At 48.2% G+C, this 16,301-nt stretch overlaps 1 long non-coding RNA gene across 1 annotated transcript in view; it reads right to left on the reverse strand.

Annotated features, from left to right (window-relative positions):
• The window catches only part of LOC140426580 (uncharacterized), a 185,448-nt gene extending 180,303 nt beyond the window's left edge, over positions 1-5,145 (reverse strand). The window contains exon 1 of the long non-coding RNA XR_011948235.1: positions 4,915-5,145. This is a non-coding gene — a long non-coding RNA (uncharacterized lncRNA). The remainder of the gene's footprint in view (positions 1-4,914) is intronic.
• Positions 5,146-16,301: the final 11,156 nt, after the last annotated feature.

Raw genomic sequence — 16,301 nt, forward strand, 5'->3', positions numbered from 1 at the left:
TAACATCTCCCTCTGAATAACCTGACTGCTTCCTAATGTCTCCATTAGCTCTGGGTCACCCTATTCCAGAGGCTCAGCATCAGACTGGGACCAGCTAAGTCCTGGGATCCAGCAGCCCTCCGACTGCTGTCTCGCCTGGGGGTTCCTGCCTCCACCTGATGTATATCAGGAGCTGTGTGGTGCTCACCAGATTGTGCCCCAGAAGCCTGACCACTAACGTTTCTCACCGAGGTGCGTGCATCTGCGCTGATGGAGGGTGGGGATGACAGCTGTGATGCCTCAATCATGTCTTCCTCGGAGTTCCCCTCTGAGGTGGGTTCCTGGGAGGCTGGAGAAAGGGACACCCTGGATGGGCCGGCGCCGTCAGCTGGAGGACATGCGGGAGAATGGACACGTGAGTGGGGGGAAGGATGGGTTGGGGAACTTGAAGGAAGGGGGGTGTGAAGGGAGGGTTGGGGCCACATGGAGAGTTGGGGGGGTGCTTGCATGGGGGCAGAAAGGTCTCAGGTGGGGGGTCGTTGGTATCGACTCACTCGTGGTGTAGGTCATTGACCTTTTTTCGGCACTGGAGGCCAGTCCTCCTGTTCACACTCCTGGAGCTTATAGCCACCACCGCCTCATCCCAGGCAGCACTGGCTGCCATGTGGCTCACCCTCCAGGACCCTCAGGGAAACAGGACATCCAACCTGGTCTCCACTGCTTTTAGGAGCTTCCCCAGGTCAGCGTCCCCGAATGGAGCTGGTCTCCTCGGCGCCATTGTTGCTAGCTTGCTGGGGTTGGCTGAGCAAGTGCTGCTTAAGACCTGCTCGAGCGGGGTCCTGGTGAATCAGCTGATGAACCTTCATTTGCGGCGAGAATCCCGTGGGACCTCGTTAAGTGGAACAATTAACATTGAATAGCGTTGGCAGCCTTTCTGGGCCGAGCGCCGTGAAGCTCGCTGCAGTTCCCACTCGCTATCACACTTAGAAATCTTTCCAGAGAATCGCACCCTTAGAAACTGTTTGGTTAAATTGCGCCTCCCATTTCCAGTCTGGATGACTATTCAGACTTGAAATGTTAGCTCTATCTTTATTCACAGATGCTGTCAGACATGTTCAGATTGTCCAGCATTTTCTGTTTTTGTTTCAGATTGCAGCAAGCGGAGTAATTTCCTTTTATCCTTGGGATTTAATCTCTGCAGTCACAGGACTTAGAGCTTCTTTGGAGGTAACAGGCGGCGCTCTGTCCGCCGACTGGCGCCAAAAACGGCGCCAATCGGACGGGCATCGCGCCGGAATGCTCCGCATCTTTGGGGGCCGAGCCCCAACATTGAGGGGCTAGGACGACGCCGGAGGGATTTCCGCCCCGCCAGCTGGCAGAAATGGCGTTTGTTGCCAGTGGGGAGAGTCTCTTCCGCCTCCGCCATGGTGGAGGCCGTGGCGGAGGCGGAAGGGAAAGAGTGCCCCCACGGCACAGGCCCGCCCGTGGATCGGTGGGCCCCAATCGCGGGCCAGGCCACCATGGGGGCACCCCCCGGGTCAGATCGCCCCGCGCCCCCCCCCAGGACCCCGGAGCCCACCCACGCCGCCTGGTCCCGCCGGTAAATACCAGCTTTGATTTACACCGGCGGGACAGGCAATTTCTGGGCGGGACTTCGGCCCATACGGGGGGGTCGGAGAATGACGCCCAGGATTTCTGCTGTTCTGAAGGCCAAAAATTTCTTCAGCGTGAGTCATAGACAATCATGGCTTTAGTCAGTTTAAATCCATTGTCCAATTTTTAAAAAATTTGATATTAGCCAGGATGTTATACAAAATGAAAACATAGTGTGTGGTCTGACAGCAGCAAGAATAGAAAAGCGGAATAATTTTTAAAGATGTCAAACTTTCAAACATTAGTGTTCAGAGAGACTTAACTGATGGAAATGAGGCAATGACAGGTGAGGACCTTGAGATGATTGTTATCACTAAGGAGGTAGTGATGGGCAAGCTAATGGGGCTAAAGGTAAACAGGTCTCCTGGCCCTGATGGAATGCATCCCAGAGTGCTAAAAGAGATGGCTAGGGAAATTGTAAATGCACTAGTGATAATTTACCAAAATTCACTAGACTCTGGGGTGGTCCCGGCGGATTGGAAATTAGCAAACGTGACACCACTGTTTAAAAAAGGAGGTAGGCAGAAAGCGGGTAATTATAGGCCAGTGAGCTTAACTTCGGTAGTAGGGAAGATGCTGGAATCTATCATCAAGGAAGAAATAGCGAGGCATCTGGATGGAAATTGTCTTATTGGGCAGACGCAGCATGGGTTCATAAAGGGAAGGTCGTGCCTAACTAATTTAGTGGAATTTTTTGAGGACATTACCAGTGCGGTAGATAACGGGGAGCCAATGGATGTGATATATCTGGATTTCCAGAAAGCCTTTGACAAGGTGCCACACAAAAGGTTGCTGCATAAGATAAAGGTGCATGGCATTAAGGGTAAAGTAGTAGCATGGATAGAGGATTGGTTAATTAATAGAAAGCAAAGAGTGGGGATTAATGGGTGTTTCTCTGGTTGGCAATCAGTAGCTAGTGGTGTCCCTCATGGATCAGTGTTGTCCCCCAAAATTGTTCACAATTTACATAGATGATTTGGAGTTGGGGACCAAGGGCAATGTGTCCAAGTTTGCAGACGACACTAAGATGAGTGGTAAAGCAAAAAGTGTAGAGGATACCGGAAGTCTGCAGAGGGACTTGGCTAGGTTAAGTGAATGGGCTAGGGTCTGGCAGATGGAATACAATGTTGACAAATGTGAGGTTATCCATTTTGGTAGGAATAACAGCAAAAGGGATTATTATTTAAATGATAAAATATTAAAACATGCTGCTGTGCAGAGAGACCGGGGTGTGCTAGTGCATGAGTCGCAAAAAACAGGTGATTAAGAAGGCGAAAGGAATTTTGTCCTTCATTGCTAGAGGGATGGAGTTTAAGACTAGGGAGGTTAAGCTGCAATTGTATAAGGTGTTAATGAGGCCACACCTGGAGTATTGTGTTCAGTTTTGGTCTCCTTACTTGAGAAAGGATGTACTGGCACTGGATGGTGTGCAGAGGAGATTCACTAGGTTAATCCCAGAGCTGAAGGGGTTGGATTACGAGGAGAGGTTGAGTCGACTGGGACTGTACTCGTTGGAATTTAGAAGGATGCGGGGGGATCTTATAGAAACATATAAAATTATGAAGGGAATAGATAGGATAGATGCGGGCAGGTTGTTTCCACCGGCGGGTGAAAGCAGAACTAGAGGGCATAGCCTCAATATAAGGGGAAGTAGATTTAGGACTGAGTTTAGGAGGAACTTCTTCACCCAAAGGGTTGTGAATCTATGGAATTCCTTGCCCAGTGAAGCAGTTGAGGCTCCTTCACGAAATGTTTTTAAGATAAAGATAGATAGTTTTTTGAAGAATTAAAGGGATTAAAGGTTATGGTGTTCGGGCCGGAAAGTGGAGCTGAGTCCACAAAAGATCAGCCATGATCTCATTGAATGGCTGAGCAGGCTCGAGGGGCCAGATGGCCTATTCCTGCTCCTAGTTCTTATGTTCTTATGTTCTTTTGTACTCATACAAGGAACAGAGAGTTAGCGTGCAGGTCTAGCAAGCAATTAGGAAGGCAAATGGCATGTTGGCCTTACTGCAAGGTGACTGGAATACAAGCATAAGGATGTCTTGCTACAATGGTATAGGGACTTTGTGAGTCCACTCCTGGAGCACTGGTCATAGTTTTGAGCTCCATACCTAAGGACGGATATACTTGTCTTGGAGGTGATATAGTGACGGTTCAATGGATTGGTTTCTGGGATATAATGAGAGGCTGAGTAAATTAGATCCATACTGTGGAGTTTAACAGAACTAGAAGCGATCTTATTGAAACGTTCAAGATTCTGAAAAGGGTCCTGGGCCTTCGGGAGGCTATATTCAGAGTGTCGGACCAGCCGGGGTTGGAAAAGGTTGCAGAGGCAGATGTTGTAGCCTTCGCCCCATTGATCGCCCGAGAGTGGATCCTGTTCGGGTGGAGATCAACCTCTCCACCCTGTGCCCTGGCATAGCGGGGGGACCTGCTGGAATTCTTGACACTTGAAAAGGTCAAATTTGAACTGAGGGGAAGGATGGAGGGGTTCTACAATTCATGGGCATTATTCATTATGCACTTTCGAGAATTGGGTAACATTGAACATTAGGGAGGGGGCTTGGATGATTGGGGGAAGAGGGACTGTATGTGTTAATGGTGACTATGGGTGATTCCTGATTCCTTTTTGTCATTTGTTTATGTTACCATGCGGGCTATTGTCTGGGGTTTGGTGGGAGGATGGGATCATTGTTATTGATATGGGGATTGACATTACATTTGTTACTGATTATTGTTGGGTGTAAATTTGGGAGAAAAATTTGGGAGAATAAAAAATATTTTTTTTAAAAAAAGATTCTGAAAGGGTTTGACAGTGTAGACACCGGGAGAGTGTTTCTGCTTTTATCTGGTCATATGAACTCAAAAGGTTAACTCTGTTTCTATCTCCACAGATGCTGCCAGATCTGCTGTGTTTATCCAGCATTTTCTGTTTTTATTTCACTCTTATGCTTAAGTAGGGTGCTCTTTCCAAGGGTCGGTGCAGACGCGATGGGGCGAATGGCTTCCTTCTGCACTGTAAATCTTCAATGATGCCTTTTGCTCTTTCTCTATTAATCCTCGGCTAGATTCTCCAATCCCCCAGCCACATGTTTCTCGACGGTGCGCCCTCACTGGTGGCGGGATTTTCTACTCCTGCTGCTTGTCAATGGGATTTCCCATTGAATCCACCCAACCCTGCCGGGAAACCCGAGGGCAAGGGTACGCTGCCGGCGGGAACAGAGAATCCCAATGGCTGGAGAATTCCAGTCCTCTTCTCCAATTTATTTTTCATCCTACCTTTGTATATTTCTTGGAGCTTCCTGTTGTTTCTCAGTCCTTTATGGTGTGATAGGTCTTAGCCTCAATGCCACACTGGGTTACTTGCGTGAACCCATTGACTTGTTTCCTCCTTCCTTCCCTTTGGAGATGTGTTCCATGGCGAACATTAAATCATCGTACAACCAGAACAGTGAGAAAAATAAATAATATCAGTAGATTCACTGTAAGGCAAAGGCCTTGCATTCAAGGAACCAAAGAAAATGTCAAGATATCTAGCTTTATTGTCAGTACCAGCAGATTAATCCAACACTGGAAATTTAGAATTTATTTCTTCCCTTTGCAGGGCAAGTGGGCCGATTCTTTAGATGAATGCAATCAGAATATCCTGCACAATCCCAATCACTTGATAGCTCCAATTCAGAAAGAACACAGGCCATTTGAAAGTAAACCACATTCAGGATTTATTTCACCACCGCATTATGTACTTGCATAACTTCAATGACGTCACTTCGGAAACGGTCCTGTCAATTACCCATTGACATAGAATAAATCTTTTGTTATTCAACATTCGTTACCTTAAAATTATGCTTGTGATGAGAACTAAGATTAGTACAATAATAATTGTTAGACAACATATTAAAGTGATGACATAGTAATGATGACATAAGCCTCCTGTAGACCACAAAGTGAGCCAAGAGCTTTTATATTGAGCGAATTCTTCGTACAATGTCAATACCCTTCCAAAAGGCCTAACCCCCTCTTTGATTCTCAACCTAAACTGTTGAACTTTATCCGTATGTAATTCTTCATCCGTTTCAGGATTTGGCAGGTGCAAAGCATCTTCTTGAGAGAATCTGTCCACATGGTCCATGCCAGAAAAGCCTTGTGAGATCTTTGTTGTAATGGTGTGACAGAATGGACACCTCGGTGCTTGTGGAGGTAAACTTGAATCTTTAGAATCCACCGTTGCCTAAAATAAAACATTTTCATCCTCACACCACAGAAAATATTTACTTCAAGTAAAAGCTGTACTTTTATGCAAACTCATAGGAGATTTTTAAGAGGCTCCTTCAAAGGTTCATACCCAATATGTAGCATCACGTATATCTTTGTTCTTGCTACCTCCATGAGACTTCATACCTGAGTAAATTAAGAACAATTTCTCATTGATATGGAGCTTACCACCTTCTCTTTGGAGGAAGTTCATTAACAGTTTTATCTTGTAAATTTAAAGAATAGATAAAAGAACTTACTACAACCAAAAGAGCACGAGAAATCAACATCAATGTGGGTTTTGCATCTCAGACATATCCTTGTGCTTGACAACAATTCCTTTAAAAACCTACAGAAATAAACCCTCTGGGTGGAATTTAGTGCAACCTGCCAAAGTGTGTTTTGTGGTGGCAAAGGCCATAGATTCAGGTAGGGATGGCCAAGTAGGAATATCAACAGTAGAAACTAATACTGGGAAGGCACTGGGGTGGTGATCCCACATCAATGTAGCGGGAAGCCAATTTAGATGGTTAAGAAGGCTGTTATCATTCATTAGCAAGCCGCTGAATGGTATTACATGTACATTTTGGGATCAAGCAAGTGACGAGTGGGGATTGTGAGCCATCAGATCCCTGACAAGTGAAAGCTGGTGGTGTTTAACTGGGGAGACAGCAGACCAATCATTTTGCTGCTGCCTTCCACAGGGAGACAGAAGGAGTTTGTGAAATTGCAGTCAGAGGGACACAAATCAGAGTGGGAGAGCATTATGGAACAGTCTGAGGGAAACAGAACGGAACATCAAATCCAGGGACGGTGACCTCCGGTGGCGGCCAAGGAGTGACTGGTCGCACAGGCGGCTCCAGCTCGAAGGCATGGATCTGAGCTCATTTTACACGAAAACGGGAGAATTTTGACAGGAAATGTAGCTGAAGGCGTGGAGAAGTTGTCCCTTGGGTGGCATGTCTGCTGGTTATCAGACCCGACAGGAGAAGGTTAAAGACCTGGCCAAGAAATTGGAAGAGACCTGTGGAAAGATGGCGGAGGGGGGATGGGTCAGTGCAAGTGGCGGAGGGGGTACTGGACAAGTCCCTAAAGGTGGATAGAGCATGTAGGTCTCTAAGGCAGAAGCCAAGAGCAGGGGAGCCGCCGCGGGCAGTGATCGTAAGGCTCCACAAGTTTGTGGAGAAGGAAAAGATTCTGTGGTGGGCCAGGGAGAAACGGAAATGTGAATGGGAGGGGAACAAGGTCCGAATATGCCAGGACATTGGAGCTGAACTGGCAAAAGGCATGCAGGGTTCAACAGGGCCAAGACAATGTTATCGATGGTAGATCAGGTTTGGGGTGCTTTACCTGGTGAAATTGTGGGTGACTTATGAAGGCCGGGAGTATTATATTGAAACCCCAGAGGAGGCCAATGACTTTATTAAAGAGCATAAACTGGGGGAGAATAGAACTTTGATGGGAGACGGAGGAATTGGCACAGCGGAGTTGGGAGGACATAGGTTGTGGGGGTTGGAGGATGGGGGGCTTTTCTTTCATCTCGGGTGCAGAATTTCATTGGGGTGACTATTTATTAAGGGGTAATATGTTTGCAAGTGGGCAAATGCCCCCCCCCCCCCCACCTCCTGATGCACGATCAATTAAACTCGAAGACGAGGGTGTATCATAACTGAAGGCTTTAATAGACTAGATCTATTTGGGGGGGTTTAAACTAATGCAGCAGGGGCATGGGAACCTGGATTGTAGTTTTAGGGTAAGGGAGAATGAGAGTATAGAGGTCAGGAGCACAGATTTGACGTCGCAGGAGGGGGCCAGTGTTCAGGTAGGTGGTTTGAAGTGTGTCTACTTCAATGCCAGGAGTATACGAAACAAGGTAGGGGAACTGGCAGCATGGGTTGGTACCTGGGACTTCGATGTTGTGGCCATTTCGGAGACATGGATAGAGCAGGGACAGGAATGGATGTTGCAGGTTCCGGGGTTTAGGTGTTTTAGTAAGCTCAGAGAAGGAGGCAAAAGAGGGGGAGGTGTGGCGCTGCTAGTCAAGAGCAGTATTACGGTGGCGGAGAGGATGCTAGATGGGGACTCTTCTTCCGAGGTAGTATGGGCTGAAGTTAGAAACAGGAAAGGAGAGGTCACCCTGTTGGGAGTTTTTTATAGGCCTCCTAATAGTTCTAGGGATGTAGAGGAAAGGATGGCGAAGATGATTCTGGATATGAGTGAAAGTAACAGGGTAGTTATTATGGGAGACTTTAACTTTCCAAATATTGACTGGAAAAGATATAGTTTGAGTACAATAGATGGGTCGTTTTTTGTACAGTGTGTGCAGGAGGGTTTCCTGAAACAATATGTTGACAGGCCAACAAGAGGCGAGGCCACGTTGGATTTGGTTTTGGGTAATGAACCAGGCCAGGTGTTGGATTTGGAGGTAGGAGAGCACTTTGGGGACAGTGACCACAATTCGGTGACGTTTACGTTAATGATGGAAAGGGATAAGTATACACCGCAGAGCAAGAGTTATAGCTGGGGGAAGGGCAATTATGATGCCATTAGACGTGACTTGGGGGGGATAAGGTGGAGAAGTAGGCTGCAAGTGTTGGGCACACTGGATAAGTGGGGCTTGTTCAAGGATCAACTACTGCGTGTTCTTGATAAGTATGTACCGGTCAGACAGGGAGGAAGGCGTCGAGCGAGGGAACCGTGGTTTACCAAGGAAGTGGAATCTCTTGTTAAGAGGAAGAAGGAGGCCTATGTGAAGATGAAGTGTGAAGTTTCGGTTGGGGTGATGGATAGTTACAAGGTAGCGAGGAAGGATCTAAAGAGAGAGCTAAGACGAGCAAGGAGGGGACATGAGAAGTATTTGGCAGGAAGGATCAAGGAAAACCCAAAAGCTTTCTATAGGTATGTCAGGAATAAGCGAATGACTAGGGAAAGAGTAGGACCAGTCAAGGACAGGGATGGGAAATTGTGTGTGGAGTCTGAAGAGATAGGCGAGATACTAAATGAATATTTTTCGTCAGTATTCACTCAGGAAAAAGATAATGTTGTGGAGGAGAATGCTGAGCCCCAGGCTAATAGAATAGATGGCTTTGAGGTACGTAGGGAAGAGGTGTTGGCAATTCTGGACAGGCTGAAAATAGATAAGTCCCCGGGACCTGATGGGATTTATCCTAGGATTCTCTGGGAGGCCAGGGAAGAGATTGCTGGACCTTTGGCTTTGATTTTTATGTCATCATTGGCTACAGGAATAGTGCCAGAGGACTGGAGGACAGAAAATGTGGTCCCTTTGTTCAAAAAGGGGAGCAGAGACAACCCCGGCAACTATAGACCGGTGAGCCTCACGTCTGTAGTGGGTAAAGTCTTGGAGGGGATTATAAGAGACAAGATTTATAATCATCTAGATAGGAATAATATGATCAGGGATAGTCAGCATGGCTTTGTGAAGGGTAGGTCATGCCTCACAAACCTTATTGAGTTCTTTGAGAAGGTGACTGAACAGGTAGACGAGGGTAGAGCAGTTGATGTGGTGTATATGGATTTCAGCAAAGCGTTTGATAAGGTTCCCCACGGTAGGCTATTGCAAAAAATACGGAGGCTGGGGATTGAGGGTGATTTAGAGATGTGGATCAGAAATTGGCGAGCTGAAAGAAGACAGAGGGTGATGGTTGATGGGATATGTTCAGAATGGAGTACAGTCACAAGTGGAGTACCACAAGGATCTGTTCTGGGGCCGTTGCTGTTTGTGATTTTTATCAATGACCTAGAGGAAGGCGCAGAAGGGTGGGTGAGTAAATTTGCAGACGATACTAAAGTCGGTGGTGTTGTCGATAGTGTGGAAGGATGTAGCAGGTTACAGAGGGATATAGATAAGCTGCAGAGCTGGGCTGAGAGGTGGCAAATGGAGTTTAATGTAGAGAAGTGTGAGGTGATTCACTTTGGAAGGAATAACAGGAATGCAGAATATTTGGCTAATGGTAAAGTTCTTGAAAGTGTGGATGAGCAGAGGGATCTAGGTGTCCATGTACATAGATCCCTGAAAGTTGCCACCCAGGTTGATAGGGTTGTGAAGAAGGCCTATGGAGTGTTGGCCTTTATTGGTAGAGGGATTGAGTTCCAGAGTCGGGAGGTCATGTTGCAGCTGTACAGAACTCTGGTACGGCCGCATTTGGAGTATTGCGTACAGTTCTGGTCACCGCATTATAGGAAGGACGTGGAGGCTTTGGAGCGGGTGCAGAGGAGATTTACCAGGATGTTGCCTGGTATGGAGGGAAAATCTTATGAGGCAAGGCTGATGGACTTGAGGTTGTTTTCGTTGGAGAGAAGAAGGTTAAGAGGAGACTTAATAGAGGCATACAAAATGATCAGGGGGTTGGATAGGGTGGACAGTGAGAGCCTTCTCCCGCGGATGGATATGGCTGGCACGAGGGGACATAACTTTAAACTGAGGGGTAATAGATATAGGACGGAGGTCAGAGGTAGGTTCTTTACGCAAAGAGTAGTGAGGCCGTGGAATGCCCTACCTGCTACAGTAGTGAACTCGCCAACATTGAGGGCATTTAAAAGTTTATTGGATAAACATATGGATGATAATGGCATAGTGTAGGTTAGATGGCTTTTGTTTCAGTGCAACATCGTGGGCCGAAGGGCCTGTACTGCGCTGTATTGTTCTATGTTCTATGTTCTAGATCTGTTCACCAGCAGCTTCGGTACAGAATGAGGGCTGCTGGGACGGCACCTGTTCTTATACTCTGCCTGTCAGGGCGGAGCCACATACCAAACAGCCAATGGTAAGTTGCTAGGCTTACCCAATGGTCTACAGCCTCTCGGGTACTGCAATACTTGATACTACCACACCTCCCACCCCACCACCACCACCGCCACCACCACCGCCTGTGGTGATGTTTAATTTTTGAAGGAGGTGACCTGTGGTTTTGGATGTGTGGGGGAGGGGGAGGTCCACAGCAAGTCGCTTGCACAGACCAAGGAAGGAAGGGGTGGGGGGAGGGGTAGATAAGAGGAGCCTTCGGGCAGGAGCTGCCACGCTGGCAGTTGATGCTGGTGAACGGAAGTGAGGTGGAGGAGATGGCCGCGGGGGTTGGCCAAGGAATGATGGGGAGGAAGAGGGGAGGGGGAGGGAGAACGAGGGAGATCATCACAGAAACTCAAGGAATTTACAGCGCTGAAGGAGGCCATTCGGCCCATCGAGTATGCACCAGCCCTCGGAAAGAACACCCCACTTATCCCCACACTTCCACCCTATCCCCGTAATCCCACCTAACCTTTTTGGACACGAAGGATACTTTAGCATAGCCAATCCACCTAACCCGCACATCTTTGGATTGTGGGAGGAAACCGGAGCACCCGGAGGAAACCCACACAGACACAGGGAGAACGTGCAGACTCCACACAGACAGAGACCCAAGCCGGGAATCGTATCTAGGACCCTGGACCTGTGAAGCAACAGTGCTAACCAATGTGCTACCGTGCCGCCCAGGGTGCGATGTGACAGTGTTGGAGGGGAAGCGTGGTCATGGGTGGAGAAGGGGGCAATCTTTTAGGGTGAAATTAAAGAGGATGGAATCAGTAGGGGAGTATGGTGGACAGTAGAGGGGAATGGATGCGCAAGCCTCCAGTAAGGTTCATAACATGGAACATGCGGGGACTGATCGGGCCAATGAAGAGATCTCGGGTCTTTGCACACCTCAGAAGTTTGAAGGCGTGGGTGGTCTTTCTGCAGGAGACACACTTCCGGGTGAGGGATCAGCTTAAGTGAGAAAGGAATAGGTATTTCACTCGGGGTTTGACTCAAAGTCACGGGGGGTGGCCATTCTGTTGAGTAAAAAGACAAGGTTTGTAAGTGCCAAGGAACCGGGCGGGAGATACGTGATAGTGAGCGGGGTGTTAGAGGGGACGCCGGTGGTGCTGGTGAACGTATATGCACCAAATTGGGACGATGTGGGGTTCGTAAGGGGGCAGCTGGGAATGATGGCCACACATCAGTTGATTATGCAAGGGGACTTTAATTGTGTGCTGGAGCCGAGGGTGGACAGGTCGAGCCCCAGGTCAATGTGAAGGCTGCGGATGGCAAAGGAGCTGGGAGGATTTACGGAAAGGATGGGTATGGTGGACCCATGGAGATTTAAAAACCTAGAGTGGGAGGGAGTACTCCTTCTTCTCGCATGTGTACAAAGTATATTCCAGTATCGCTTTTTTGTGGTGAACTGTGAGGTGTTGGTGGGTGTGGTGGGGACAGAGTACACGGGGATTATAATCTCGGACCACGTGCCACACTGGCTGGAGGTTCAACTTAGTTCGGCACAGGAGAAGATGACGGGATGGAGGTTAGACTCGGGGTTGTTAGCTGACAGGGGGTTCAGTGATAAGGTGCGGTCGGTGATTAAGGAGTATGTGGAGTTGAACCAAAATGGGGAGATATCGACGGCCATATTTTGGGAGGCATTGAAGGCAGTGGTTAGGGGGTGGGAGATTATCTTGTTCAAAGCGCACGGAGACAGGAAATGGAGAGAGGAGTATGAACAATTACTGGGCGAGATAGTCAAGGTGGACAGGGAGTATTTGAGGGGCCCATTGTGGAGGGATTGGCAAAAAGAACAAAGATACAGATGCAGTTCGATAGGTTGTCGACGGAAGGGCTGTGGGACAGCTATGGAGGGTGAGGGGGGTGCAATACGAATATAGAGAGAAGCCAAGCCACATGCTGGCTCACCTACAGAGGCAGGCAGCATCCAGAGAAATCTTGAGGGTACGGACAGGGAAGGGGAAGGTAGTGTCGGAGCCGGGGAGGATAAATGAGGCATTCAGGGAATATTCTGAGGTATTGTACAGGGCTGATCCGGGGGGGGTGAGGAAGGAGATATGGGGCAGTTTCTGGACCGGCTGGAATTCCCACGGTTCGATGAGGAGAGGAGGCAGGCGTTAGAGGAGCCTCTAAGGCTGAGAGAGGTGATGGAAAGCATAGAGGGATGAGATCGGGGAAGACCCTGGGGCCGGATGGTTACCCGGCATCATTTTATAAGGAGTTTGCGGCTGTGCTGGCATCACACTTACTGGGGCATTTAGCAAGGCGCTGGAGAAGGGGGAGCTGCTGGAGACAATGACACAGGCAATGATCACCGCTAATACCAAAGAAGGGAAAGGACCCATTAGAATGTGGGTCATACAGACCCATATCACTGTTGAATACAAACGTGAAAGTGTATGGCTAAGTTAGTGGTGGGGAGGATGGAAAGATGTGTTCCAGGGGTGGTTGCAGATGATCAAACAGGCTTTTTGAAGGGCAGGCAACTCTTGAGTAATATAAGGCGACTATTGAATGTGATCATGACCCCGTTGAGAGGGCGGGCACCGGAGGTCATGGTGCCAATGGACACGGAGAAGCTTTTGATCGGGTAGATTGGCGGTACCTCTTCGAGGTCCTGGGAAGGTTTGGGTTTGGACCAAAGTTTGTGGCATGGGTGGTCTGCTGTACGTGGCCCCGGTGGTGAGTATATGGACCAATGAGATGAGCTCACGGAGTTTCGGGTTGCATAGGGGAACAAGGCAGCGGTGTCCGCTATCGCCGCTGCTGTTTGCACTCGCGATAGAGCCCTTGGCGATGGCCCTTAGGCAGTCAACAGAGTGGTAGGGGATTATGAAGGGGAGTAGGGGGCACCGGGTGTCTCTGTACACGGACGACCTGTTGTTATATGTGTCAGACTCGCTGGAGAGTATGGGGAGGATTATGGGCTTATTGGAGAGGTTTGGGGTTTTCTCGGGTTATAAGTTGAATATGTAAAAAAGTGGGGTGTTCCCAGTGAACAAGGCAGGTTGGGGAGCTAATTTAGTGGGTTTGCTATTTAGGGTAGCTAGGGATAGGTTTAGGTATCTGGGGATCCAGGGGCTGGGGGAGTGGACGACATTGCACAAATGGAACTTAACAAAGTTGGTGAAGGAGATAAAGGAGGACTTTAGGAGATGGGATACACTGCACCTGACGCTGGCGGGGAGTGTCCAAGTGGTGAAAATGAATGTCCTGCGAAGATCCTAATTATATTCCAGAAGCTCCCAATTTTTATTCTGAAGGCCTTTTATTCTGAAGGAGGTTGGGCTCAGTTATTTCAGAGTTCATATGGATGGGGAAGGTGCCAAGGGTGAAGAGGGCCCTGCTACTGAGGCAGAGGCAGCAGGAGGGGGGGCGGGGGGGGGGGGGGGGGCATTACCAAATCTACTGCACTCCTACTGTACAGTGGATGTGGAGAAAGTGAGGCGGTGATGGGAGAGAGAGGAGTCGGAATGGGTTAGGGTGGAGGAAGAGTCTTGAGGGGGTCCAGCCTGAGGGCCATGGTGGTGGTGGTGCTACCACTTGCACTGAGGAGGTATATGGAGAGCCTGGTTGTGCAGATCATGATTAGGGTATGGAATCAGCTGAGGAGACTCTTTGGGATAGAGGGAATGTCGGTGCAAACACAGGGGGAGACGGATGATATGTGCAGGAGGCGGCGAGAGGTGGGGTTGGTGAGGGGGTGGGATTTATATTTGGAGGAGTGGTTCGCGAGTCTGGAGGACCTGTGGGAGAGGGTAGAGCTCCCAAAGGCAAGTGAATTTAGGTATTTACAAGTGCGGGACTTCACTCAGAAGGCGTTGAAAGGGTTCCACAGGGTGCCGAAGTATGCCCTATTGGAATGCTTGCTGCTTCCAGATGTGGAAGGGGAGGGTAGGAGTGGGGACATATCGGGTGGCTGGGGAGCAGTGGAGATAGCAGGTGGTAAGGATTTAGGAGAAATGGGAGGAGGAGCTGGGGGGAGAGATAGATTGGGGAGTGTGGAGTGAGGCGCAGCGCAGGGTAAATTCGACCACCTCGTGTGCGAGAATGAGTTTGATACAGTTTAAGGTGGTACACAGGGTGCACATGATTCAGGTGAGGACGAGAGGTTCTTCCAGGGGGTGGCAAGCGAGTGTGAGAAGTGTGGGTGAGGACCAGCGAACCACACGCATATGTTCTGGGGGTGTGAGAAGCTAGAGAGATACGGGGCGGGCGTGTTTGGGACGGTAGCAAAGATTGTGGGGGTAGAGGTCGGGCCAGACCCTATGGTGCTGATTTTCAGGGTATCGGAAATGCAGGAGCTGATGCAGGGGAGGACGTCCGACGTCGTGGCCTTCGCCTCTCTGATTGCTCCTTCCCACTCACTTGGGAATCCTGCTGACATCCGGGACTCCATCTTTTGAACAAAATTCCACCCTCTGTTCAGGAATATAACATGCAGAAGTTAAACATTTCCATTGGATAAGTATCAACATTTCCGTGAGTTTGGGGTTTTTACATGGCCATCCACTTAGTCTATATTTCTGCTGGCAATTTAATTTACATTGTTTAATGGCTGACCTTTGAGTTGCGAAATCAATTATGCCGACAAGCAATACTTACATTTCAATGTCATAAAAACAAACCATTTTTAATGTTGCAAAATGTTTTGCAGTATTTTCAGGTCTTTGCAAGAGAATACATGTACATATTATGTCAAAAGCTAATGATACAACTGTACATTTGAAGGTCAATCAACTATAAGCAAGGGGCTATTGTCACCAAGAAAGGTATTTAGGCACAGCGGGTCGTACCCCTGACCATAATCCAAAAGCCAGGACTTGATGGCAACGGAAGGTGCCATGAGATGTTCATGACATGGCCAAATTGATTGATAATCAATCTGTAAATCCTTCCAATTTGCTAGACGCAGGCAATAAGAGCAGGAAAGTCTCTGGTTCAGCCATGTTTGATGTGGACTGGCATCCCTGTAAATTCTAGGAGTTATCTGAACTTAAATTCTAATCATGTTCATTTGGGACTTTAACCATTTAGGCAACAAGAGACAATTTGGTGAAGTAACTCAGGAAAACTTTAGTAAGTTGTAGGTACCTATTAAAGACAGGACGGGACTTAAGTAGTGTAGAAGACTAGTTCGGCCTTGGGCATAGGTTGACACTCGATCTTTGTTCTCTCTCCATAGTATCTCCTTTCCTCTGGACGGCAGTCACTTGTGGCGCTACTTGCTCAGTGAAAGTTCCTGCTCATTAACTCATCCCAAATTACAACCCACAAGGCGATCAACAATGTTATTGCATTCTGATTGACCTTAATGCCAAACACCACTTGTTCTTGTCAGATGGCCTGATTTATATTACAAGAACACTTGTAGCTAAAACTATAAGTGATTTATTAACGTTAACTGTGGGTAAATTATATAAAAAACAACAGATGAATAACAGTAAGATCAAGCACAAGCAACCTCTCTCTTCACCTTCCTCCAGCCAGTCTGAGGGGTCACCTGACTCTAACATTAACTTATATAACTAATGAGGCTCCTAGTGGTCAGTTGATGAATTACAACACAATCATGATATCACTACAACCACCAGCC

The sequence above is a fragment of the Scyliorhinus torazame genome, chromosome 7 (genome assembly GCF_047496885.1).
Source record: "Scyliorhinus torazame isolate Kashiwa2021f chromosome 7, sScyTor2.1, whole genome shotgun sequence".
In the NCBI taxonomy this organism is placed as follows: Eukaryota; Metazoa; Chordata; class Chondrichthyes; order Carcharhiniformes; family Scyliorhinidae; genus Scyliorhinus; species Scyliorhinus torazame.